Source organism: Hibiscus syriacus, unplaced genomic scaffold (assembly GCF_006381635.1).
Source record: "Hibiscus syriacus cultivar Baekdansim isolate YM2019G1 unplaced genomic scaffold, ASM638163v2 tig00110461_pilon, whole genome shotgun sequence".
Taxonomy (NCBI): domain Eukaryota; kingdom Viridiplantae; phylum Streptophyta; class Magnoliopsida; order Malvales; family Malvaceae; genus Hibiscus; species Hibiscus syriacus.
The window spans coordinates 390,631-416,486 of NW_024062746.1; the positions used below are offsets into that span (position 1 = coordinate 390,631).

At 33.7% G+C, this 25,856-nt stretch overlaps 1 long non-coding RNA gene and 1 pseudogene across 1 annotated transcript; both read right to left on the reverse strand.

Annotated features, from left to right (window-relative positions):
- Positions 1-299: 299 nt before the first annotated feature.
- LOC120126711 lies at positions 300-24,814 on the reverse strand. The gene is made up of 3 exons (XR_005516481.1): positions 24,804-24,814; positions 9,317-9,484; positions 300-313 (listed from the first exon to the last, which is right to left on the reverse strand). It is a non-coding gene; the product is annotated as an uncharacterized LOC120126711 (long non-coding RNA).
- Positions 9,527-10,153, reverse strand: LOC120126710 (annotated as a pseudogene).
- Positions 24,815-25,856: the final 1,042 nt, after the last annotated feature.

A 25,856-nucleotide genomic window follows, 5' to 3' on the forward strand; every position in this document is an offset into this window, starting at 1 on the left:
ATGCGGTGAGGTATCTACTTTACGTGTTGAGGTAGCCACTCTACGTGAGATTGTTTCATCGTTGCAGAATAAGGTTCATACTCTACGCAATGAGGTAAGTTTGTTTAATACTATACTAAAAATGCAAATAACCTTTTTTTGTTATTTATTTATTTATTTACTGATTTATGTATTAATTTATTTTTAGCGGCCCGATAAGGTAGATGTTTTATGTCAGGTTTTTCTTGTACGATGGGGTTCACGCATCAAACGTCGTACACGTGTCATTATATCTCCTTTCACCCCAATAGTGCCAAGACTCCGTAAGAAGAAGCTTGATTCACCTATTATCATTCAAGAGGCCCCTACCACCGTTCAAGAGGCCCCTGTCATCGTTCAAGAGGTTTCTCCCACCATTCAAGAGCCCGATTCGCATGGCATACTATGTCGACATATTGATAAACCCCCTCACGTGCCCGATATGATGGATGAGAGTTGGCTTTCGTATGAGTTACCGGCCAGTATCATTCCTCAGCAGGAGAGGAGAACACTATCAGACACAATTATGGATAATACCCTTTGGGCTAAGACCACAGTTGATTTTTATCTACATGAGCAGAGCCAAGGGTGTTATGCCGACATATACAAAATCGACGATAGTATGCATTTGTTTCTTGATCGGTCTTGGTAGGGTGTTTTATTAGAGGTTTAAGAGAATGGTTATTTCGAATGAGGGGTAAGTCTTATATTCTTCTTATATTGCATTTTGATTATTTTTTTAAAAATTTATTAAATTCATTAATATATGTATTTTTTTATCCACAACATATTGATGCATATGTGTCACGTCTTCTGATTATAAGGAAATTGAAGAAAATAAAAAAGACGCGATGGACTGTTATGCCTTCGTTTTTTCACGTAGCTCACTTGAATGATCAGAGAGACGCTTCATATGCGTTGGGTAATGGAAAAGCTAAGCTTTATCCTGCATGGTAAGATGTCGATAAGGTTAGTATTTATTTTTGAATATTTTAAAGGTGTTCATAAATTTTATTTGATATGCGTAATTGAATTATTATTTATGATTGCAGGTGTTTATCCCTGTTATAGAACGTCGTCATTGGCTTCTTGTCGAGCTTCAGCTCCCATCCCTGAAGACGATAGTATATGACAGCATGTTGAATTACATATTATTGTCTGATTTGAAAGATATTATTTGCAAGTGATGTAGCGCTCATTTGGCTAAATACTTGGACGCAATTAATTATTGGACTAATTCTGGAAACAAAAAGTCAAAAAAGTTCAAAGTTACAATGATGAGAGACGAGACAATGCCACAACAAATGGCGGGAGCCAGAGGGGATTATGGTCCTCTTGTATGCATGTGCTTGGAACGTTTGACGACAGAAGGTAAATAGTTTCTACCTCCCACAGATAGAGATAGAGGTGCAGTAGGGTTGTGGTTTCATCATTTTATGGCTAGAGCGATATATTCGAGACATTGCCTACCTGTATCCGCGTGCTGAAAGTGTGCATAAACAACCATTTGTTATTGGTAAGTTTAAGCAAGCGTTGTTAACATATATACTCTTTGTTGGTTTGAAAATGTTTGGTTAAGTACCTAGAATTCAATAATTTGTTGTTTGTTGGTTTTAGATGTGTAGAAAGTGTTGTTTAAGCAAATGTTTGGTTTCTGCAGGTTAATCCTGAAGTGAGATGAGTGAATGTATTTGGATGTAAGCTCCCTATTGTTATGAGCATTTGGATGTACTGTTTGGGGTTAATTATATCAATGTGTTGTTGATTTGTTTTTTTAGATGTGTAAATAAGAATTGTTTTTTTCTTGTTTAAAGATTTGTAAAATTTGATTTGTTGTTTAAGAAAGAAGAAAATTTCAATCTGCATTATATTGAAGGCAAAAAAGACATGTTGAATGTACACTTTCGCAACGCGAAAGTAAAATTCGCGTTGGGATTTTCGCGTTGCGAATTTGATTTTTGTGTTGCGAATTTTACATTCATGTTTCAAATTTGACTTTCGCAACGCGAATTTGACTTTCGCAACAAAAAATTGCAACGTGAATTTGACTTTCGCGTTGCGAATTCAAGGAAACCACCTTAAAAAAGATAACAGACAACAATCTGATAAGTGATAACTACTGAACAGATCATAGAAATGTTCAAACCCAAGTTACTAATGTATGTCTAACTGAAAATGTATGCATTCACATATAAAATACACATAATACAACGTTTGCATTTAAAAATCACCTAAGTTAATAAGTCCCAAAAGGTGAAGCCGGTTGTGATTGGGATTTTTTTATTGCGATTTTGATTTCCTTTTGCTTTGCATCATATGAGATTTGGATTTTGATGAGGATCCATATTTTGGTAGAGGAAAAGATGATTTTGATGGCAATGGTGATCCACAGGTCAACCTTGTATGACCACTTTCCTTGCACCGACTACATGTCGATATCCTCTTCTCTTTACCCTAAGACGGTATACGATCGTGATTTTTTGGTCGGCCAGGTAGCCTGTTGTCCATGACTGGTGGCAAAACTGTTTGTAAGTCATCTGGTACGTCCCACTCAGAATGATGTGAAATAGGGTAGACAATCTCCATATAAGTCTGTCGATATACTTCTGTAGTGTAGCAATCCATAGCGTATGCGCTTGAATCATCTTGGTTTAGATGAAGAGCAACTTTTATAACATGGCCACATGGATAACCAGATGTTTGCCATTTCATACAACTACACGTCTTTAAATTTAGATCGTCAAGCCCATTTAAGTTATTATCCAATACTTCAAACAAAGTGTTTGAACATGGTTCAACTCTCCATGACGTTGTCTCTACAACACGTTTCGTTATCTTTTTTCAGTTCATGGTGTAACAAGACGTTCCAATGTTCCTGTAAATTTAAATAAATAATACTTAGTAAAATATATAAATATGATAAGTTACGAATTTAAATAAATAATACATGCATGGTTTCTTTTCTTGTAGTACCACTGTTGAATAGAGGCTCGAAAAAACTCCATTAACATAGTAATGGGTAATTTTCAGGAATGACGTCATGAAACCATATCTTGCTCCGAGTTGATGTACTCTTGACTATCTTTCAAACCCGACATCTTCTAGTGTTTGAGCATATTGAGGCAAAACACATCTTAAACAATTTATATGCTTATTAAAATCCACTTCCCGATATGCTTTTACAGCCTTCCAGTATGTCCATTTGTGATTTTTTATACCAACAGACATTGATTTTAGATTTCTGTACAAATGAACACCACAAAGTCCATGAAAAGCATCTGGGAAACACGTTATAACAACGTTGTCAATTGAGTTTGCCCTATCGGATATGATTGTCAGATTGCTAATAGGACCAATGCAATCCCTAAGATGTCCCATAAACCATGTCCATGAATCAGAGGTTTCAGATTTGCCAACCTCGTAAGCTATTAGCAATATCCCATTGTTAGCATCCATGACTACTGCTAATAAGTTTACTCCAAGGTATCGACCTTTCAAATGTGCTCCATCAACTATAATAACTTGGCGCAGGCAAGTAATAAACGAACGAATCTACAAAATAATATACACAAGAAATATAATCATTTATATGTGAAATGCATGTAACTAACAAAATTGAGTTAACAAAATTATATTGATTTACTAACCGCAGCACCAATGGCGATAAACAACAACTCAAAGTGTCCACCTCTATCTGTTTTGATATGAGTTATTGACCCAAGATTTTTCAGCTTTAAATTGTGACAATAAGCCGGCAGTTGGGCAAACGATGCTTCTGCAGACCCCCTCAACAATTCCAAGGCATAACATTTGGCTCTCTAAGCTTGAGAATATGATATACTAATCTTGAACCGAGCATTCATGTCAGCCATAATTTCATGCCCCCGATATACCCTGTCATTCAAAAACATTAACTCAGCCAGAAAACCACCCAACACCTTTTTGTTTGCCTGTCTATGGTGAGGAAAAACTTGGGTTCTTGAACATGTATGTTTATCAATAAAAGTTCTAACTTGAAACATTTCGCAATCTTTTATCCTCTTTGCAATCATATGCCACGTACAGTTTTTGTCAATCATACACTTTGTTTCTAAACGATCTTTGCTTGATTTGTTAACTTTTAGTTGATAGCCATCTTCCACACATTTCGTATACAAAGCTATCTTCAAGTCTTCCTTTGTATCAAAACAATCATATTTATTGATACGAATAACTTTTGTGTAACAATCAACTGCTATCTTTACCAACTCTTCTTCCGGTATCTGAAGTAATTCTCGCATATTTCAGTTATACTCCCGTGGCATTTTCTTCTTTTTCTTTTCTTCGGGGGCTTCTTCTTTTTTTCCTTTTTCAGGGTTATATGAATTACAGAATGGATGTTAAATGTGTTCATTCACAGTCGTAACTTCCTCCTCATTATTATCAACAACATCTTCCTCGGCAGCGACTGTTTCATCATCAAAATTCGGGTATTGACCAATATCAAAATCATTACACGCAGGGTTTGTTTCTTCTTCTGAAACATCATCAAAATCCGAGTATTGACCAAGATCAAAGTTCGAGTATTGACCAAGATCAAATTTCGAGTATTGACCAAGATCAAATTTCGAATACTGACTAGTACTCACAATTTTTTCTGTTGGCTCATAATCGTCTAACTGATCAATACGAAAACCAAAATTTGGTGTTGAAAGTTGATTGGGATTTGGATTAGAAAAAGGTTGTGGGTTTTGAAATTGTGTTTGGTATTGGAAATGTGGTGAAACAAAATTTTCTTGGTGATGAAATTGTGGTGGAACCATTAAATTTTGAGGTTGATAACAACGTTGTACATTGTGAGCACCATAAACAGGGGTTGAAGAACTTAGTTGATTACTACCCGCTACTGACCCAACTTCACTACTTCTAGGTTCAACAACATACAATGTAACACCATCTTCTTGCGAAACACTAATGTAAGCAATGAATCGTTCAACATCTTCATTGTCGGTTAACAAATAAACTTTACATTTTCTCTGATAAAATAGCCTAAATCCACTTAGAGGCTCTAAATTCAATTTCTTTGCAACACGTAACATTAGAGTTTCATAAGTTATCTTTTTTAATGACAGTTTTAGTTGAAGATTCATGGGTAAATGCATATTTTGTAAAACACCATGAACATTCTCCCATGACCCTCCAAAACACAAATCTATCCAAACATGATCAACATTAGATGATTTCATTATATAAATTGTAAATTAATTTACTAAACAAACGAGTTATAAACTATATATCATCACTAACTTAGAGAAAAACATACCTTTATTAAGTTGATAGTTGATAATTTGAGAGAGAAATCATTGAAAAATTATATAGAAATAAAATTATGTAAAAAAATTAGAGATGGGGAAAGATGTTGTTGGATATAGAAACGGATGTCGTCGGAGAGAGTGAGAGATGGAGATGGAATGAGTTGCGATTTAGGGATTTAGGTTATGAGTTGCTGCTGCTACGTAGTTTATATACCCAAAATATTTGTGTTGCAAAAATAAAACCTATTGCGAAATTAAAATTTGTGTTTGTGAATTCGAAAATCGAGTTGCGAAAACAAAATTAGTGTTGCGAATTCAGAAATCGAGTTGCAAATTTGAAATTCAGTGTTGCGAATTTGGAAAATCGCGTTGTAAAATTAGAGTTCGCGTTGCGCATTTGTTGGTCAATTTTCACAAATCTAAAAAAAATTAATTAAAATCATATATTATAAGACATTTTCTGTCACTGAAATTATTTTCTCTAAAAAAAAAATTTCATACATCTTAGTGATTTTGGATTGGGTGATATATAGCATATATGTGTGTATATGTGTACCTAACTTTTCATGTACTCAGATAGGTGTGGATGATTGATTGATTGATACTGTGGTTTTAGAACCCCACTCTCAACGTCGCCTTCATGTATTTGCAATCAAAATCGTTTCTTGATTTTGGGCATTGCTTGTCCTTTCCCATTTCACACTGTGGATAATATTTATATTATTTTATTTATTTAAGTATTATTATTATAATAATTTTTCTTTTTATTTATGTAAATAGTATATAATTTTTTAAAAATATATTATTATTTAACTTTCATATAAATTGTGCTTTTTTATAAAAAAAAATACCTATGTGAATATGACTTGTCTTTATTGATATGATAAATACAACATCCTGATTTTATATTGACCAATATTAAAATAAAAAGTAAACTATAATTATGAAAAAAACATACAATATCAATTAATATCTTTAATAGTTGATTAAATAATAATTTTAATGAATTTATTAAGTGATTTCGGTGGTTAAAGGGATAATTATTCTCTTTAGAAGCCTTAGGTTTGAGTAGTTGCGTTTGTAAAATGTATATGCGTTGTCAATGACTAACAAAGATTATGAACATATATTATCTTATAATCACCTCGGACTATTTCAAAATATATATATTAGAGACATTTTTTGTCATTCTACTTATAAAAAATAATAATAATATTATTTAAAAAAAATATTAAAAATCAATTAAAAGGATGGTATCAAAATTAATTTATGGAGGATTACGAATAACTATAAGCAAATGATATTAAAAAAAAAATAAAATAATAGTTGATGATAAATTATTAAAACACGAGTAGTGGAGAAATTGTTCATTATAGTTGACGACAAATTATACGAAAAATATATGAAAGTATAACAAACCTTAATGATAAATATATATAGATGTAAGAATATAATAATACTAGTTGAATAAAGTTATATTTATGTTCTCTCTCAATTTATATAATTTATTAAATAAGTTACGTCATAATTTTTTAAATAAAATAAAACAAAATTTAAATTACAAACTCGAGAGATAAATTCATATTTATTAAATATATTATATTGATGTGAAAATAGTTTTTTTAACAAGACTAAGAGACAACTATGGATGCTATCCGTCCTTGTAATATAAACAAAGATACAGAAATAAGAAAAGGTTAAGAACAAATATGGTTTCTTTAGTTTAGTGATTAGTTGAAGACTTTAAGATTTTCCCTTTTATACTTAATCAAAAAGTGCACTTGAATCCTACTTGAAAGGGCATTCTAAAATTCAAATTCCTCCATTATGCCATATGCTTTCACTCACTCCAATTCCATGTTTTTCAATTTTTTTTTTATTTATTAAAAAAATAATCAACCCACTTAATCCATGGACTATAGATATAAGGGGGATGAGGGAAATACAGATTAATCCATTTATTAAACGTATAATTAAAGATTATGAAATTTTATACAAATATTGTTTTTAAAAATTATAAAAAGCAATTTTAATAACTGAATTTTTTTTAATAAAAGAAAAGTTGCATCGTCATCGTCCAAGTGCTGGGATAAGGGCACTTAAAGTCCACTAAGGATTGTCTAAAGACGAAAGGACGTGAAAATGGTCTTGGTGAGGAGGAATGCACGACACAAAAGGGTCTCATTTCATAGGGTTTGCTTTGCTTTTCATCCGTACGTTTTTACAAATCCAAATTTTCACTCATTCTTTCTTTGTACTATTTAAGGAACTCGATGGCCTAAGTTGCTTTCATCACTGCCCCGGCCTTCTACCTTTTTCAATTTTTTTTTAATTCTAAGTAGTTGAAGATGACGAGGAAAGGGAATGAGATTGAACGAAGCCATCGCGCAAACTTGCAATTCGGCAGTTGAGGTTTTATACATCACTTCATTTATTAATGCTTGTAAGTTAATGGAGTTGGTCAAGACTTCTTTTTGTTGATTAAAATACAGTTAATGGTGATCTCAGTTTTATTAAAAATATAGCATGTTTTGAATTTTAATTATTGAAATTATGAATCTTTCAATTTAATAATGCGAGTATAAATGATTACACGTATGAATTAAATAGTAAAATTAGGTCACCGCTAAAACTAAACAGAGATAGAGGTCCCCTCGGACTAAGATATTCAACATTCCCCTATTAAATTTAATAATTATAGTTATTTAAAATTAATAAAAAATATGAATCAAACGATCTAAGTGATTAATGAATTGTTATTATTCCTCGAGCTCCCGGGTTTAAGCACCTCGTATGTAGGGTATGACCGTTCAATGTCAAATAATTGAGAATCTTTTGAACATATAATATCTTATATTCACCTCAGACAAATAAAAAAAAAGTCAATTGAAATTTTAATTAATTAAATTAGACTTAATGCAAAAATAAGTGTCAAATTTAAAATTTTATTATTTGACCTATGTCACTCAACAGTCAAATTTAACGGTGTTAACGGTCTAGACACCTAAAAGTACAACGTTAGAAACATTAAACACCTATTTTTAACGAATTTTTTTTTAAATACAAAAATAAACTTTAGATATAATTTTAACACTTATTTTTATATTAACTCGCTAAATTATTACAACAATATTAAAAGTATTGAGTTAAATGCACAACTTCATTCTATGAAGATTTAAGTACAAACATTAGATTTAATCAAATAATTTCCACATGACTGGACATAGAATGACGAAATTATTAACATGAACTGTAATATGGAATGCAAAGACGTGCAACGATGACGACAAAGCTGAAATTGGGCATATCTTCAACATTCCATGCTTCACATTTGATTTACTTTCTCGTTTTCTGGTTTAAGCTGACACCTGGCATGGTATCCCCATGTCTCTTGTATGTTATATCTTCGTTTCGTAAGCCATGTGAGAAGGACAAAAACAGAAACATGAAGTTGGTTGCGTTAGTTTAAATGCATTTTGTTCGGTTACTGAACTAACTACTAACTTGGCTCATTTGTTCAGCTTACATGTAAAGATACGCAATCTATATGAAATAATGTTTCTCAACAAACATATATGTAAACTAACAAACTGAAAAACATAAGATTTCTTGTAGGCTTAAAATACAGTTTCATGGGTTCTATACTTATTATTTGCTCAAAATTTGGGCATTTCAATCCACTGCTTTTACTTGACTTACAAGTTTTCCTGAAATGAGAGGAAAAATAACCCCAATGTAATGTAATCATTTTGACAGAGACCTCCACTTATTATTCTTCACGAAGAAGCTTACAAACTAAGTCGTCATTTTTTTCTGGGACAAAATAACCCTCTGTTACACCAGAAAAAAAATGTACTTAAATTGTAAACTTAAGTAAAGAGAAAAGAAAAAAGATTGGAATAGTTACAAACAAAATATTACATTACATTGGGGATTAAGGTTGGATCTTTAATATAAATGAATGATCGTACACAGTCTATAAACTTAAGCAGAGAGATCTGAACCAGAGAATTGGAATTTGGATCTTTGCTTTTGTGGATAACAAGCTCATTGAGCCATCTCATTTTCCAACCGGCGCAACAGTTGGAATCTTCTTCCTTGTGGGGAATAATGGCTGAAACTGTTATGAGCATTGAAAAGGCTATACAAATTTACCTATAACTTTTTTTATCCTGGGGAATAATCCAAAGGTGGTAAATTTTCCTAACCATCCCTTTCCTTTTTTCTTTCACTGATGAAAAACTCGGAGGGAAAATTAATCTAAATGGTCCAATATGTACAATCAATCGTCAAGTTGCCAATCCGAAAGGTACAGGGAAATGCGGCGGCTTGGGTGGCTTCTCCACTTTTACTTCGACCTTGTCTTGCCGTGGAGGTTGACATGGACATGGTAATGCTATGAACTTCGGGATCTGGTCTCCCGGCATTAATACAGGCAAGCTTTGGCTTTGGTTTTGCTTCAAATCCTGAAATACAGTAACACAACCTAACCTTAAGGCTGAATTCTCATCTCAGTTTTTTGTTTTTGTTTTTTTGAAATATTGTGAGACACAGAGAGAGATTTAACCGTGAAATCAGGCATTGGTTTGGAGGGAGAAGCTTCAGTGTCGGCGTCGGGATGGGAACCGTCGGCGAAAGGTCGGCGGAGTGATCTGAGCTTGTCCAGTGGTAGCAGCAGGAGAAGATGCCACTCAAGCTGAAAATGATGATCAAGAGGAGAGCTGTGCCAAGAGGGAACCCGAGGGACTGTCGAGATGCATCCACATGGGGCGGTGAAACAACCTGATTCTCCATCGCATAGACTCCTCTTGTCCGATAATGAATTAGCGCCTGTCTGATGCTCCTTCTCTCATAAGTAGGGGGGGTGAAACAGAAAGAAAACGGTGGTAAAGACCCTGCAAAATTGGGGTATATGAGAGTATATTTAGTGTAGATGTTAATAGGCTGAAGGAAATTTGAGGAGGCGAATGGGAAGGGAGGGATTTTATAAAATGAAGGGAAGGTGTTTACAGTGTACATGACCAATAATAGTACAATGTGGAAAGGTGCACCGGCAAATGTCCTTGCTGTCCGGGCCATAGTACGGATTTTAGTGGGTCCAAATGTTTCGTTTTAGCCATGATCCAAGGAGTGGTATTTTTTTTAAGAGAAAATAATTTCAGTGAAAAAAATGTCTTATAATATATGATTTTAATTAATTTTTTTTGGATTCGTCAAAATGACCAACTAAATCGTAATGCGATCGATAATTCGCAACACGATCTCCGGTATCGCAAATCAGTTTCCAGATTCGCAACGCGATTCTGACTATCGCATTGCGATTTCCCAAATTCGCGTTGCGATTTTCCTAATTTGCAATGCGAATACGTAAATCGCAACGCGATTACGTAAATCGCAATACGAATTAGGAAAATCGCAATGCGAATACGTAAATCGCAATGCGAATCTGATTATCGCAATGCGATTTACATAGCGCCATTCGTATTAACGCGTATTTTTTTCAAATTTCAAACACGAATTTCTTAATATATCGGAAACTGAACCGTCCACAGTATATTCCGTAATCGCAACTCATAACCTAAAACCTAAAATCACAACTCAGTCCCATCTCCATCTCTCACTCTCTACGGCGAAATCCGTCCCCATCGCCGGCGAAATCCCTCACAACCATTCACGGTCAGAAATCCCTCACAATCATTCAGAAATGGAAAATCAACCTCCGATGGTTAGTTTTTTTAATTATTTTTATTTTGAAATTTTTGCATTATTTTAGGTTTTTCATATTGAAATTGATGATAAGTTTACTGGTAATTTCAATAATAGATTAACCATTTCACTTAGATTTCTTATTAAATTCATTCGATTACTGCCAATACTGCTAAACTGTTTAGTCTTTAACCCTGTGAAGTTAGTATTTGTCTTTGTTTTGTCTTTTGGTTGAAGTAATGCAGAAGAAGAATAGTTTCTAAACTTAAAATCGTAACATGAAAATGAAAATCGCAACGAGAGAAATGAAAATCTCAACGAGAGAATCGCAACGCGAAATGAAAATCGCAACGCGAAACCAAAATCGTATTGCGATTTTCATTTCGCGTTGTGATTTTAATTTCGTGTTGCGATTCTCTCGTTGCGATTTTCATTTCGCGTTGCGATAGTCATTTCCGCGTTGCGATTTTCATTCTCTCGTTGCGATTTTCATTTCAACCAAAAGACAAAACAGTATTACAAATCTTAGTTTCAAGAATAAACTACTATTTATGTTTATTGTTTTTGGTATATCTTCACAGTGTAGTTTTTGGTATATCTAACTTGGTATGTTTATTGTTTTTGTAGAAATTTTTTTCGCCTTCATTGACATTAAGGAATAAAGTTAGCCTAGCCACTACAATTGCTTCGAAGCTTTCACCTGCACAAAGAAAATTGTTTGAGGAAACCTGCTTCGGGCCATAGCTGAGAGTACAGCATCCGGGTGGAGATGCTAATTTGACCCATTTGTGGCTTCAGACCATGACTAGCGATCTACCCGACAGTATACAACGTGGTGAGGAAGAGATATGGTTTCATTTTCCACCGGCGTATACTTGTTTTGGGCGGAAGGAGTTCTGCTTAATCACTGGTCTACGATTCGGACACGATGATGTAGGCCGGTACACTCGTCATATCACCCGCCCATCATGGTTATCCAGGGTTTTTCCTAATGAGTCAATAGAGAAGCCGAACTTACACGTCGACGACCTGAAGAAATTGTTTAATAAGAAAGATGGTTTTACTCAGATGAATGACGTCGATGTTGTCCGAGTATGCCTTCTACTACTTTTGTATGCTGGCTTTATAGGCAGAGAGGCCATACAACCTATTCCTCATGAGCTAATATTATTGGTAGAGGACCTAAATGCATGAAATCTGTTTCCGTGGGGTTCGTATATATGGAAAGCTACCTGGACTAAGTTGTCGTCTGCCTTTGATGACCGCAAAAGTTTGCATGGCGATGGGTCGAAATACACTTTGTCAGGCTTTGTTTGGGCCTTTAAGGTAAGAATTTCTATATAATGTTTTCAAAATTATAATTAATTATTTAACAATTACTAATGTTTGTTATTATATTGTTTGTAGATTTGGATATTCGAGGCTTTCCCCAGCATGCGGACATATGCATTAAAAACTTCAAATGATATTCCTAGGGCTATTTCCTGGAAGAGGAAACGTCTGTTGGATTGGGAAGACTTAATACCATATGCGACAATAAATAATGTAAGTTAACACAAATACTATCATATATAAACAAGTTATTAATAGTAGACGTTTAACTTTGTTTGAGTTTTTATATTTTTAGGAGGCTAACACTCCATTAATGAGACTGACACCCACGGAGGCTGAGCTTGCCACTGATTGGTGGCAAGCTAGTCAGCGTTTTCTTGATGGCACGAATGATGAGCAACCTCCACTTCCTCCACTTCGAGAGCCATCACCTCACCCAGAGCCATCACCTGATCGACCCGACTATACACCTCTATAACGAGAGCCATCACCTATCCCGTCACATCATCGAGCCTCTTCTCCACTATCACCTCATGATAGGCGACCGACAAAGATGCCACGACTTCTATCTCCCTGTTCTCCACCTCCACCTCCATGGGATGAGTCAAGGGAGTTACGTGATGAGGTCAATGCCTTGCGTGAGGAGATTGGTACTCTACGCGATAACGATGGTGCATGGCGTGTGGAGGTGTCTACTTTACGTGGTGAGGTTGCCACTCTACGTGAGATGGTAGTATCGTTGCAGAATGAGGTTCATACTCTACGCAACGAGGTAAGTGTTTTAGGTTTTAGTGTTTAGGGTTAAGTACCTAGAATTCAATAATTTGATGTTTGTAGGTTTTAGATGTGTAGAAAGTGTTGTTTGAGCAAATGTTTGGTTTCTGCAGGTTAATCTCAGAAGTGAGCTGCGTGAAAATGATGTATGGCTGCAAAAGTTGATTCAATAGTATATGAGGAAATAAGAATTATTGCTTATTTTTTAATTGTTTAATTGATTTGTAAAATATGATTTGTAAAAGTTGATTTGTTTAATTGATGTGAACATAATTCTTATGTGTGCTTGTTTAATTGATTGAAATGTAATGGTTGATTTTGTTGATTTCAATCTGCATTATGTTGAAGGCAAAAATGACTATCGCAATGCGAAATGAAAATCGCAACGAGAGAATCGCAACGACAAAATCGCAACGCGAAACTAAATTCACGTTGCGATTTTCATTTCGCTTTGCGATTCCCTCGTTGCGATTTTCATTTCGCATTGCGATTCTCTCGTTGCGATTTTCATTTCGCATTACGATAGTCATTTCCGCGTTGCGATAGACATTAAGATGATTGCGAACGTCATTTCCGTGTTGCGATAGTCAAATGAATGCCTAATAAGTGATAACAACTGAAAAGATCATAGCAATTTTCAAACTCAAGTTACTAATACATGCCTAACTGAAAATGTCAAAAGTTCACACATAAAATCCACATAATACAACGTTTGCATTTAAAAATCACCTAAGTTAACAGTCCCAAAAGGTGAAGCCGGTTGTGATTGGGATTTTAAAGATGATTGCGATTTTGATTGCCTTTTTCTTGACACCATATGAGCTTTGGATTTTGATGAGGATCCATATTTTGGTAGAGGAAAAGATGATTGTGATGGCACTGGTGATCCATATGTCAACCTTGTATGACCACTTTCCTTGCATCGACTACATGTCGATCTCTTCTTCTCTTCACCCTTAGACGGTATACGATCGTGACTTTTTGGTCGGCCAGGTAGCCTTCTGTCCATGGCTGGTGGCAAAACTGTTATTAAGTCATCTGGTATGTCCCACTCAGAAGGATGTGGAATAAGGTAGACAATCTCGCCATAAGTCTGTCGATATACTTCTGTAGTGTAGCAATCCATAGCGTATGCGCTTGAATCATCTTGGTTTAGATGAAGAGAAACTTTTATAACATGGCCACACGGATAACCAGATGTTTGCCATTTCATACAACTACACGTCTTTGCATTTAGATCGACAAGCCCATTTAAGTTATTATCCAGTACTTCAAACAAAGTGTTTGAACATGGTTCAACTCTCCATGACGTTGACTTCACAACACGTTTCGTTATCTTTTTTTCTGTCCATGGTGTAACACGATGTTCCAATGTTCCTGTAAATTTAAATAAATAATACTTAGTAAAATATATGATAAGTTACGAATTTAAAGAATAATACCTGCATGGTTTCTTTTCTTGTAGTACCACTGTTGAATAGAGGCTCGAAAAAACTCCATTAACATAGTAATGGGTAATTTCCGGGAATGACGACTTAGAGCGTTGATTGATTCTGCACTATTAGACGTCATGAAACTATATCTTGCTCCAAGTTGATGTATTCTTGACCATCTTTCAAACCCGACATCTTCTAGTGTTTGAGCACACTGAGGCAAAACACGTCTTAAACAGTTTATATGCTTATTAAAATCCACTTCCCGATAAGCTTTTACAGCCTTCTAGTATGTCCATTTGTGATTTTTTATACCAGCAGACATTGATTTTAGATTTCTATACAAATGAACACCATAAAGTCCATGAAAAGCATCTAGGAAACACGTTCTAACAGCGTTGTCAATTGAGTTTTCCCTATCGGATATGATTGTCAGATTCCTAATAGGACCTATGCAATCCCTAAGATGCCCCATAAACCATGTCCATGAATCAGAGGTTTCAGATTTGTCAACCCCGTAAGCTATTGACAGTATCCCATTGTTAGCATCCATGGCTACTGCTAATAAGTTTACTCCAAGGTATCGACCTTTTAAATGTGCTCTATCAACTATAATAACTAGGCGCATGCAATTAATAAACGAACGAATCTACAAAATCATATACACAAGAAATATAATCATTTAAATGTGAAATGCATGTAACTAACAAAAACGAGTCAACAAAATTATATTGATTTACTAACCGCAGCACCAATGGAGATAAACAGCAACTCAAAGCGTCCATCTCTATCTGTTTTGATATGAGTTACCGACCCAGGATTTTTCAGCTTTAAATTGTGACAATAAGCCGACAGTTGGGCAAACGATGCTTCTGAACAATTCCAAGGCATAACATTTGGCTCTCCAAGCTTGAGAATATGAGATACTAATCTTGAACCGAGCATTCATGTTAGTCATAATTTCATGTCCCCGATATACCCTACCATTCAAAAACATTAACTCAGCCAGAAAACCACCCAACACCTTTTTGTTTGCCTGTCTATGGTGAGGAAAAACTTGGGTTCTTGAACATGTATGTTTATCAATAAAAGTCCTAACTTGAAACATTTCACAATCTTTTATCCTCTTTGCAATCATACGCCACATACAGTTTTTGTCAATCATACACCTTGTTTCGAAACGATCTTTGCTTTATTTGTTAACTTTTAGTTGATAGCCATCTTCCACACATTTCGTATACAAAGCTATCTTCAAGTCTTCCTTTGTATCAAAACAATCATCTTTCTTGATACGAATAATTTTTGTGTGATAATCAACTGCTATCTTTACCAACTCTTCTTCCGGTATCTGAAGTAATTATGGCATATTCCAGTTATACTCCCGTGGCATTTTCTTCGGGGACTTTTCTTTGGGGATTTCTTCTTCTTCTTTTTCTTCTTCAGTGTTATATGAATTACAGAATGGATGTTCAACATGTTCATTTACAGTCGTAACTTCCTCCTCATTACCATCAACAACATCTTCCTCGGCAACGGTTGTTTCATCATCAAAATTCGGGTATTGACCAATATCAAAATCATTACATGCAGGGTCTGTTTCTTCTTCTGAAAAATCATCAAAATCCGAGTATTGACCAAGATTAAAGTCCGGGTATTGACCAAGATCAAATTTCGAATACTGACTAGTACTCATTTTTTTTTGTTGGCTCATCATCGTCTAACTGGTCAATACGAAAACTGTAATTTGGTGCTGAAAGTTGATTGGGATTTGGATTAGGGAAAGGTTGTGGGTTTTGAGATTGTGTTTGGTATTGGAAATGTGGTGAAATAATATTTTCTTGGTGATGAAATTGTAGTGGAACCATTAAATTTTGAGCACCATAAACTGGGGTTGAAAAACTTAGTTGATTACTACCCGCTACTGACCCAACTTCACTACTTCTAGGTTCAACAACATACAATGTAACATCATCACTTGAAACACTAATGTAAGCAATGAATCGTTCAACATCTTCATTGTCGGTTAACAAATAAACTTTACCATTTCTCTGATAAGATAGCCTAAATCCACTTAGGGGCTCTAAATTCAATTTATTTGCAACACGTAACATTAGAGTTTCATAAGTTAACTTTTTAATGACAGTTTTAGTTGAAGATTCATGGTTAAAGGCATATATTGTAAAACACCATGAACATTCTCCCATGACCCTCCAAAACACAAATCTATCCAAACATGATCAACATTAGATGATTTCATTATTGTAAATTAATTTACTAAACAAACGAGCTGCGAAACTAAAACCTGTTGCCGGATGGGGAAGGATGTCGTTGGATATAGGAACGGATGTCGCCGGAGAGAGTGATAGATGGAGATGGAATGAGTTGCGATTTAGGGATTTAGGTTATGAGTTGATGCTGCTGCGTAGTTATATACCCAAAACATTTGTGTTGCGAAATTAAAACCTGTTGCGAATTCAGAAATCGAGTTGCGAATTTGAAATTCAATATTGCGATTTACGTATTCGCATTGCGAATTAGGAAAATCGCAACGCGAATTTGGGAAATCGCAATGTGATAGTCAGAATCGCGTTGCGAATCTGGAAACTGATTTGAGATACCGGAGATCGCGTTGCGAATTATCGATCGCATTGCGATTTAGTTGGTCATTTTGGCAAATCCAAAAAAAATGGTTAAAATCGTATATTATAAGGCATTTTTGGTCACTGAGGTTATTTTCTCTTTTTTTAAACATTGATATAATATCGGTTAAAAATCTTTTAATAATATATTTATATTTTATACAAGTAATTGCTTAAATTAAAAAAATTTAACAAAAATAATATCCATTTTAATTGTTAAGATCGTTGAACGAATTCTGACAATTTTAATTTATTGTAGTGCTCGGGTCAGGTCTTGGTTTCCCTCTTTTAGTACTTTCGCGTTTTTGGCAAGGGAAACCGCTTACAACTGACCATATTCTACGGACGACAGCCACCCACTTGTGTCTCAAGCATATGTCGCAAGAATTGGTTCCAACCTTTGCAACTGCTATCATGACTTAACTCTCAGCTAATTCCCTATACCTTCACAAAAAATGTGAAATATGCTTACACGAAGAATTGTACTTTATCGCTATACCCTCGTGTAAATCAAAGGTCGAAAAGGGAACTGGGGTCCTACAACAACAACCTGTGGGTATTTGATATTTGGCCTTTTGAAGTTGTTAAAGGGCAAAATCATAAACAAACCAAAAAAAGCAAGGATAATCAGGCAGAACAATTAATTGGGGTCATATCACACAAAACAAATCCCCATTCTTTTTGTGATTTTACAGTAAAAAGTGGAACTTGGAAGAAATTGCAAGATGTTTCTGCAATACAAGAAAGTTCCATGAAAATAAATGTCAGACAATAAAATAATAGCAATAACCAATTGTTTAGGACTTAAGAGGCATGCATAATTCTTTTCGTGTGAACCACGATTCATAGCAATATCACGGTGGCTATGAAATCTTTATAAAGAAGAAATGTCGTGTAGAATCCAAATTCGAATGATTAAGAGAGATTTTTTTAACTCTCTTTTGACTTCCCTGCCCACCAAAATATACAGAAACTCTCGTTTTTCTCTACAATGTGGACCGTTTCCTAAAAGTTGGGTTATTAGTATGAAACTCACTTGTTTGCATCATCCTATAACTCCTAAATATTTGAATAATTCTAGTGTCGTGTGTTACACCAAGAAACAGATAAGTTGTAGGTGGAAAAAGGTGAGTACCCATAATAGGAAATGTTGATAGTTATCTCTACCTATTGTGAAAATGGGACCATCGGTGTTCTTGTCAATTTCGATCATAAATTACATTCAGGCAATCAAGACTTTCTTAAATCTGATATTTTCAATTATGGTTTTCCATCTATGAATGTTGTGTCGTGTGTGCATCTTTTCTCACTCTTCACCAAAACTAGCCCATGATAAAAGGTTGTCAAAATGGGATAACTAGATTCAATAGGTTGATATGGTAATTCAGTCGTATTAAATAGGGATATTTAAAAAAAAACTAAATTAGTATAAATCATCTCAACTAAAGAATCAGGAAAATATGCTTTTCAATGATAAAAATATAAGATTGAATTAGATTTGTTTGTTGGAGTAATGTTAATGTCGGTGAATGGGGGATAGCTCCGGTGCGGTAGACTAAAAAACGGTTAAAATAAGGTGTTACTGGTTTTTTTATTGTGTTAAATAATAAAACCGGTAAAAATTACCGGAAACATTATTAGGCGCTACCTGTTTTGTTATTATTAGGTGTTTTTTATCGGATTTTTGAAAAAAAAAACTGGAAACATTATTAGGCTTAAACAATGACCGGATTAACATAATATTTTAGGTAATTACCGGAAAAATTTAGGTAATTTTGACCGGTTTTATTATTTAAACGATAACAAAATCAGTAACGCTTTATTTTAGTCGTTTTTAAGCCTGCCTGTAGAACTTCCCCGATGAATGACATTTCAACATTCTCAAGTATTAATGAGAGAAAAAAATTATATTAAAAATACTATCATTTGTTCATACATACCTTAACAAATTCTATTACCTGTTCAATTATAGTGTAAATTATTTTATACTTCCAAAGTCATCGTCATATCTTCCACACAAGTGTCCTCTACCCTAGTGAACTTCTATTGGAGTAAATACTGAAGTTCCCCAACTCTTATCCTCCAAATTTTTCTTGAAACTTCTGAGAAATTTTATATTCTCTAAATGATTTTTTGTTTATATATGCAGAATAATTTCTATTGGATTATTATATTATTTCTAAAAATAATATCACATCGTGCATGGTATCCCTTATCAATCTAGTAAACTGCCTTCCTAATAGTGGGCCTATGTTAGATTTCATAATTTGGACATGTTTGTTTGTATAGTGAGTTTTTTTAACTATTAAATATGTCGGTCTAATTTTTTTTTAAATGATGTTCAAATGTTTGAATTAATAGAAGCATTATATTATTTTATCGTTAAAAGATGACAAAATTATCTATTTCTGTTTTAAATGTTTTCATTGAGCCTTCGTACATTAGTAGGTTCAAGTGGAGACGAAGTGAACCCAGGACAAAGTACAAACGCACCATAACAATCAAAATAATGAAATATTATATATATATCTCAAATGATTATAAATTGACAAGGCGAGATGGCGGCCAAGTGAAGTGGCAAAGATATTACCCACTTGGATTCGAGATAACAATGAGTTTAATTTTTTTCCCGCTAGAATTTAATAATGAAAATGGGTTTAGATAGATTTTTTAATTGAAAAATATATTCCTTCATTTACTTTTTCAATGTAGTCATAACCATCTACTAAACTGTAACACTTTTACTACACATTCACCCCTTCCTAATCCACAATACACTATTACTTTATATGGATTGTCATTCAATGTGTGTGTGTGGGGACTTAAGAAATGGAATCGTATTCTTACCTTACGTTTTAAATTATATTAAATGAATACATTTTTAGAAAAAAAATATGAATAATGTTATTGAAATTTGAATCACCTAAATATAATATCGCTTTTTAACTCTTAAATCATTCTTTAAATTACACACGAAATTATTTTAAAATTGAAAAATTGCACGTAGTAATTATAATTTATTTTTAATTCAAGTTATTGTTAGATTGAATAATCTTAATGATTAAAGAGAATGTTTTTTTTAGATTTTAGATTCGAACAGTTACTTTTAGAAAGTGTGTATGCATTATCAATAACTAAGTAAAATTATGAATATATACTATCTTATAATCATTTCATATAATTCAAAAGAAAAAAAAAGTCACTCTTTAACATTTTAGGGGCTCGTCAAGTTGATAGAGTTATTGAGGTCGAGACGGGCCAGTGAAACTGGATGCTACATTTTACGAGTTCACCCATTCAACCATACAAAAATGCAGGTCTGGGCCTAAGTTATCATAACTAACTAACTTATAATTGTATCCAGATAATGTATAAGAGTTTGATTTGAAACAAAACTAATTAGTTTTTAACTGTGATTTAATTATGATATTCGTTGCCATATATATTATTATACATTCAACACTTTACTTTTTATTTATTTTAATTTTTTATGTTCTTTTCTAATGTTTCAATTCCTGAATTTGATATTTTAGAAGTATAAGTTTGAATTGTATTTTTTTAAAGAGAAAAAAAAGATATTTTTTAAACAAAGTACAATTTTGAAAATTACCTTTTTTTTAATATTGTTAGTAAAAAGGCCGTGGGCTTTGTACGGACAACGGCGGTAAACGAAATGCACTCTCGCTCAAAGAGGAAAACCCATAAATATTTTATGGGTTACACCAATATAAATATGATAAAAAAAATTCATCTAGCATAATTTATATATATTTTAATTTTTATATAAAATATATATTTTTAATTTAAAAATATAATAATATATTTGAATTAAATCTAATAAAATATTAATTGGAGCAATATAATTTTCTTAACATAATTCGTACATATTTTTATTTAGGATAAACTACTTAACACTTACTACTTAATTTATATTTTGGTCACTCAACTATTGTTTTTCTTTTAAAATCATATTCAACGTTACGTTTTTGTTATGTTTTAATTACCTACCGTTAAAAATTAACAGTGATGTTAACGTCATAATTTTTTGGATTATTTTTCAATCTTGATATGATATTATTTAATGATGACACATTAACATTACTATTATTTTTTTAAAAAGATAAGTGACTAAAACATAATCAAAATGTAACATAAAATATGATTTAAATTAAATAATAGTTGGATGACCAAAATAAAAATTAAATAATAACTAAGTGACTAAATAAGTAATTTACAATTTTTTTAGCATGGGGTGGCAGGCCTAGGCTTAGATACTCCCTAGCTGGCTCTGTAAGCCCCAACTCTAGAAGCAACATGTTTCGATCTTAACACAAACGTTATTCCAACTATTACCGTTAATTTTTTAACTATTAATGATAAAAATAAAATTAAAACATAATTTTATATATAATTTTTAAAAAATAATTATGTGATCAAAATAAAAATTAAATAATAAGTGAGTGATCAAATAGAACATTTACCCATTTTTTCTTAATTAACTTAATATTCTGATCTTAAAATAATTATAAACTAAAGTAAAGTAAATTGTACGTTTAATACCCAACTATTATTTTTGTTTGTTTTAGTATCCTAACAATATTTTATTTCAAAATCATATTTAAAATATTATCTTATGATGACACATCAACATTATTATTAATATTTTAATTGTGAGAGACTAAAACGTAGCATTGGGGAAAATGTTTAAGTGACTAAAACGGAACATAAGTGATGATTGATACTAAACACGTAGTTTACCCAATAAAAAATAACTATTTTTATTTAAAAACTGATATGTTTTAAAATAGTTTAAATACTTATTTTATAATAAAAAAAATTGATTTAAAGTAAAAAGAGGAGGGTAATGATGGAAAACAGGAAAGAAAGTAAAAGAAAAGAAAGAAGTGTAGTTATAGGTTGTCAGCAACCAGCAAACCAGACTTCAAAATGCCGCTTTCTTGTCCCCTCTACCCAATCACATTTCTTCACCCTGTTTTCTTCTGTCTCCTCCACTTTCCCCTCTTTCCATTCTCTCTTTTTCTTTTCCACTTTTACACGTTCTTGCTATTCTTTTTATCTCATTTTTTATTTTATTATTATTTCACAAAACAATTTTTTTTTACATTCTCGATTTTAAGGTTTTCCTTTGATTAATCTTAATCGACTCATTTTGCACGCCTATTTTCGTAGTTGAATCTTCTAACAAAAATTTTCTAAATGTACAATAACTCAAACTCGATAATTTATTTAAATAATATTAATATGTTTATCACTTGAAACAACCATTCTAATTACATAACAATATTTTTTAATATTCAGCGGAGGACAAGACGATAAGTAAACCTATTTTGGGATAAAGGCATTAACTAATAAAGTAATAATATCTTGGTTAAAATACATCATTTTATTATATGACACTTTTAAAGTCTTAATTAAAATAAATAAAATTATTTTCATTGAAAATTTATCAAAAAACAATATAATGATTAATAAAATTGATGTAATAAAATTTAAAATTTATATTAATCTAATCCTTCTTCTAACTCATTTTCATCATTATTCCCTTCACTATCATCTCTAAAACCATGCTAGTTATTGTTCGTTTCTTTTACCGTCATCGTTGTTTAGTTCATAAAACAACAATGTTAAGTTCGCACTCGTCGAGCATAAAAAATGATCCGCTTCTTCCTTTGTCAACACTGGTCTCGCAGGTGCCGTTGCAGTCGAGTTTTGCATACCTATAATTAAGAAATTCAATAAAAAAATCTTCCATAATCAGAAATTTATTTGAATGTTTTATTCTAATATTTATTTTAAGAAGTTTTTTTACATATAATATATTATTTTTAATGAATTCAAAAATATGTTAATCATACTTTATTAGTTTGCTTTGAATGCTTTTCAGATGGGTTAGCCACTTTTTGACCTATAATTAAACAAATGGGATAAGCAAACGGGCAGGCCGAAGGCAATGGGATATACCAAAATGGCAAAACGTATTAAGCTAAACTTTGTATTTTTTGATTTGTTGTAATCTCAATTATTGAATTTTTTTTATAGGAATTGAAGGCCTCGTTAAAAAACCTCCTTCATGATTAAAGGAATTTGTAGAAAAACTCCTTAATAAGCAGAATGAGGAAAAGAATGCCTTAAGATTTCATTAACCATAAGAAACATAAGATACAACCAGAATCGTCTCCCACAACATAAACAAACAACCCAAAACAGCCGGAAAAACCCTATACAACAACACTAACATAGCGAAATCCATCTAAGCTATAACAACAGTCACAAAAATGAATGACCAGAATTAACACTTGAACTAAGCCCGAAAACCAACACAAAACCAACACATAAACAAAACAACTAAAGCATAAGCCGAATATCACAGCTGAACCAAACCATAAAATCCAAAATCAAAAACAAAAAGCCCTGAACTTCTACACAAAGAGTACAAGAATCTTCTTCCGCCTAACTGCCTCTTCTAGCTCGACTTGTCGACATAGACCATCCGAACCTCCAACTTTAGAGCCTTCAAGATAAAAAAAAAAACTTCCTCTCGAAGCACCTTCCTCTGAGAATTCTTGCTTTGTCTTTAACGAGGCTTCCTTTGGTGGGATGAGAATTTTTCTTGAAAATTTCGGAGAGAACTAAATATAGTATTTCTCTCATCCAAAGCTCTTTGTTTCTGACGCCCATCCACTTTCTCATATCTCGATAGCCTCATCCCCTGACCAGCAAGCACTTCCTCGTGTACCACCAATACCTTAAAACCATCAGTAGGCATGGTTGAGGACGTCACAATTGGCAACTGCACATTATCTTTACTTATATCCTTAGACCCACTATGCTAAAACTCTCCAAGGCATGCAAAGTGCCACCAGTTTGACAGTTATAATCCTGCACAGTTGTCCCACTATCAGAACTAACATTCGTGATCTCCAAGAACCTATTACTATTTAATGATACCTTGGTCTGCCGTGAACCAACATTTCTAATTAGAGCCAAACGCCTACCACTAACATCAAGAAACATGTGGTGCACATCTTTCGTATTTGCACTATCAACTCTAGCATCACACACATCCAAACCTGAGCCCGCGTGTAACCCACTAGCTTCCTCCAAAATATTAAGATATGCACTCATCTGGCCAACTGAACCAAGCGTAGATGCCCTATTACAATTTGTCGGGTTATCACAAAAATGCAACTTATGCCCATGCACATTATACCCCACTTGCGCCCCCTAGCTACCTCCAAAGAATTAAAAGTGTCGTTCATCTTGTAATCAGACCCATGCGCAGCTATCCCGTAATAGACTGTCGGGGACACAACTTCCACAACCCATACCTTATCGGAACAAGGACCATTTCCTACGTCCTCGGCACATGAACCACACGTTCCACCACCAGTATGCATGCCTTCAAAACACGCTCGAGTTTCTAGCTGAGCTTCCTTAATATTATTGGAATCAAGATTAACTCGAGAAAACGTTCCAACATCTACCACCAACTAGGAAGGCTTAACTGGCGAGACACCAATAAGCTCCCCCTCCGTAGGCAACGGGGAGGCAACTAACGTTTCCAACACAAACGAATCAACCCAGACAAAATCTGGGCTAAAGCAAGGTTCAAACTCAGAAACAAATACTGTAAAAGACTGTTCCCCGACTTTCAAAACACATGATTCTTCCACTCGATCTTTGCGGTTCGTAATGATATGAAAACAGGCCCTATCAAACGAGCCAGGATTAAAGGTTCATACATCAATGGAGATAAGAGCTCCCCATTTTTCTACAATGTTTCTGAAAGTTGAATGGCACCACACAAACGGTGGGATCCCTCTACACGATAACCATGCCCGTCGGCTGCTATACTAAAAGTTTTTCGACCAGAAATCCAATTTGTCAAAGCATTTATTCAACGCTCCAATCTGATTTTTTAGAGTATAGTCCCTACTCTCTTCATCTTCAAATATGATCAAAATAGCTAAACCACTTAACCTCATAATTTTCGGGCCTAATATGCATTCCTTGTGCATAATAACAACTAGCTCTTTCATTTTCATACATTTTTTGCACCAACCAACCAAACTATCTCTAAGAGTAATTAGCTTTTCTTATCTCTAAGAGTAATTAGCTTATCCTCATCAACTACACCAATAATGGGCGCCTCTTTGACATCCGCCTCACTACTCTTGAGCACAGTTGAATTTGAATCAGAAAACTTTTTCCTCCAGAAAACATCACGAGGTTGAAATCTCGCCATGAAAACTCTAACCTTTTTATCTTGAATCCAAGATCTATCGGCACAGATGATAGCCCTCCTCGCGTCCTCCACTCTAGAAAATCGGACAAAACCGAACCTACTACCTCCCTTGCTTCTTTTTCTAGGGATGAAAGAATCGACCACCTCGCCATATTTATCGAACAATAACCTAAGACCTTGATAATGAAGACAATTTGAAATATTGAAAATAATAACTGTAACGCAATTCTTCCCACCAGATCTTCTCAACTGACTCGCCATCTAAAGCTGCACAATAATGATCAAAACTTGGTTTAAATTGTCAATTTAATCGATTGAACCCCTACTTGTGTTGTTTTAAACTAACCCAAAATTTAAAATAGATCACATTTTCTTAAAACAAAAAATTCAAGAT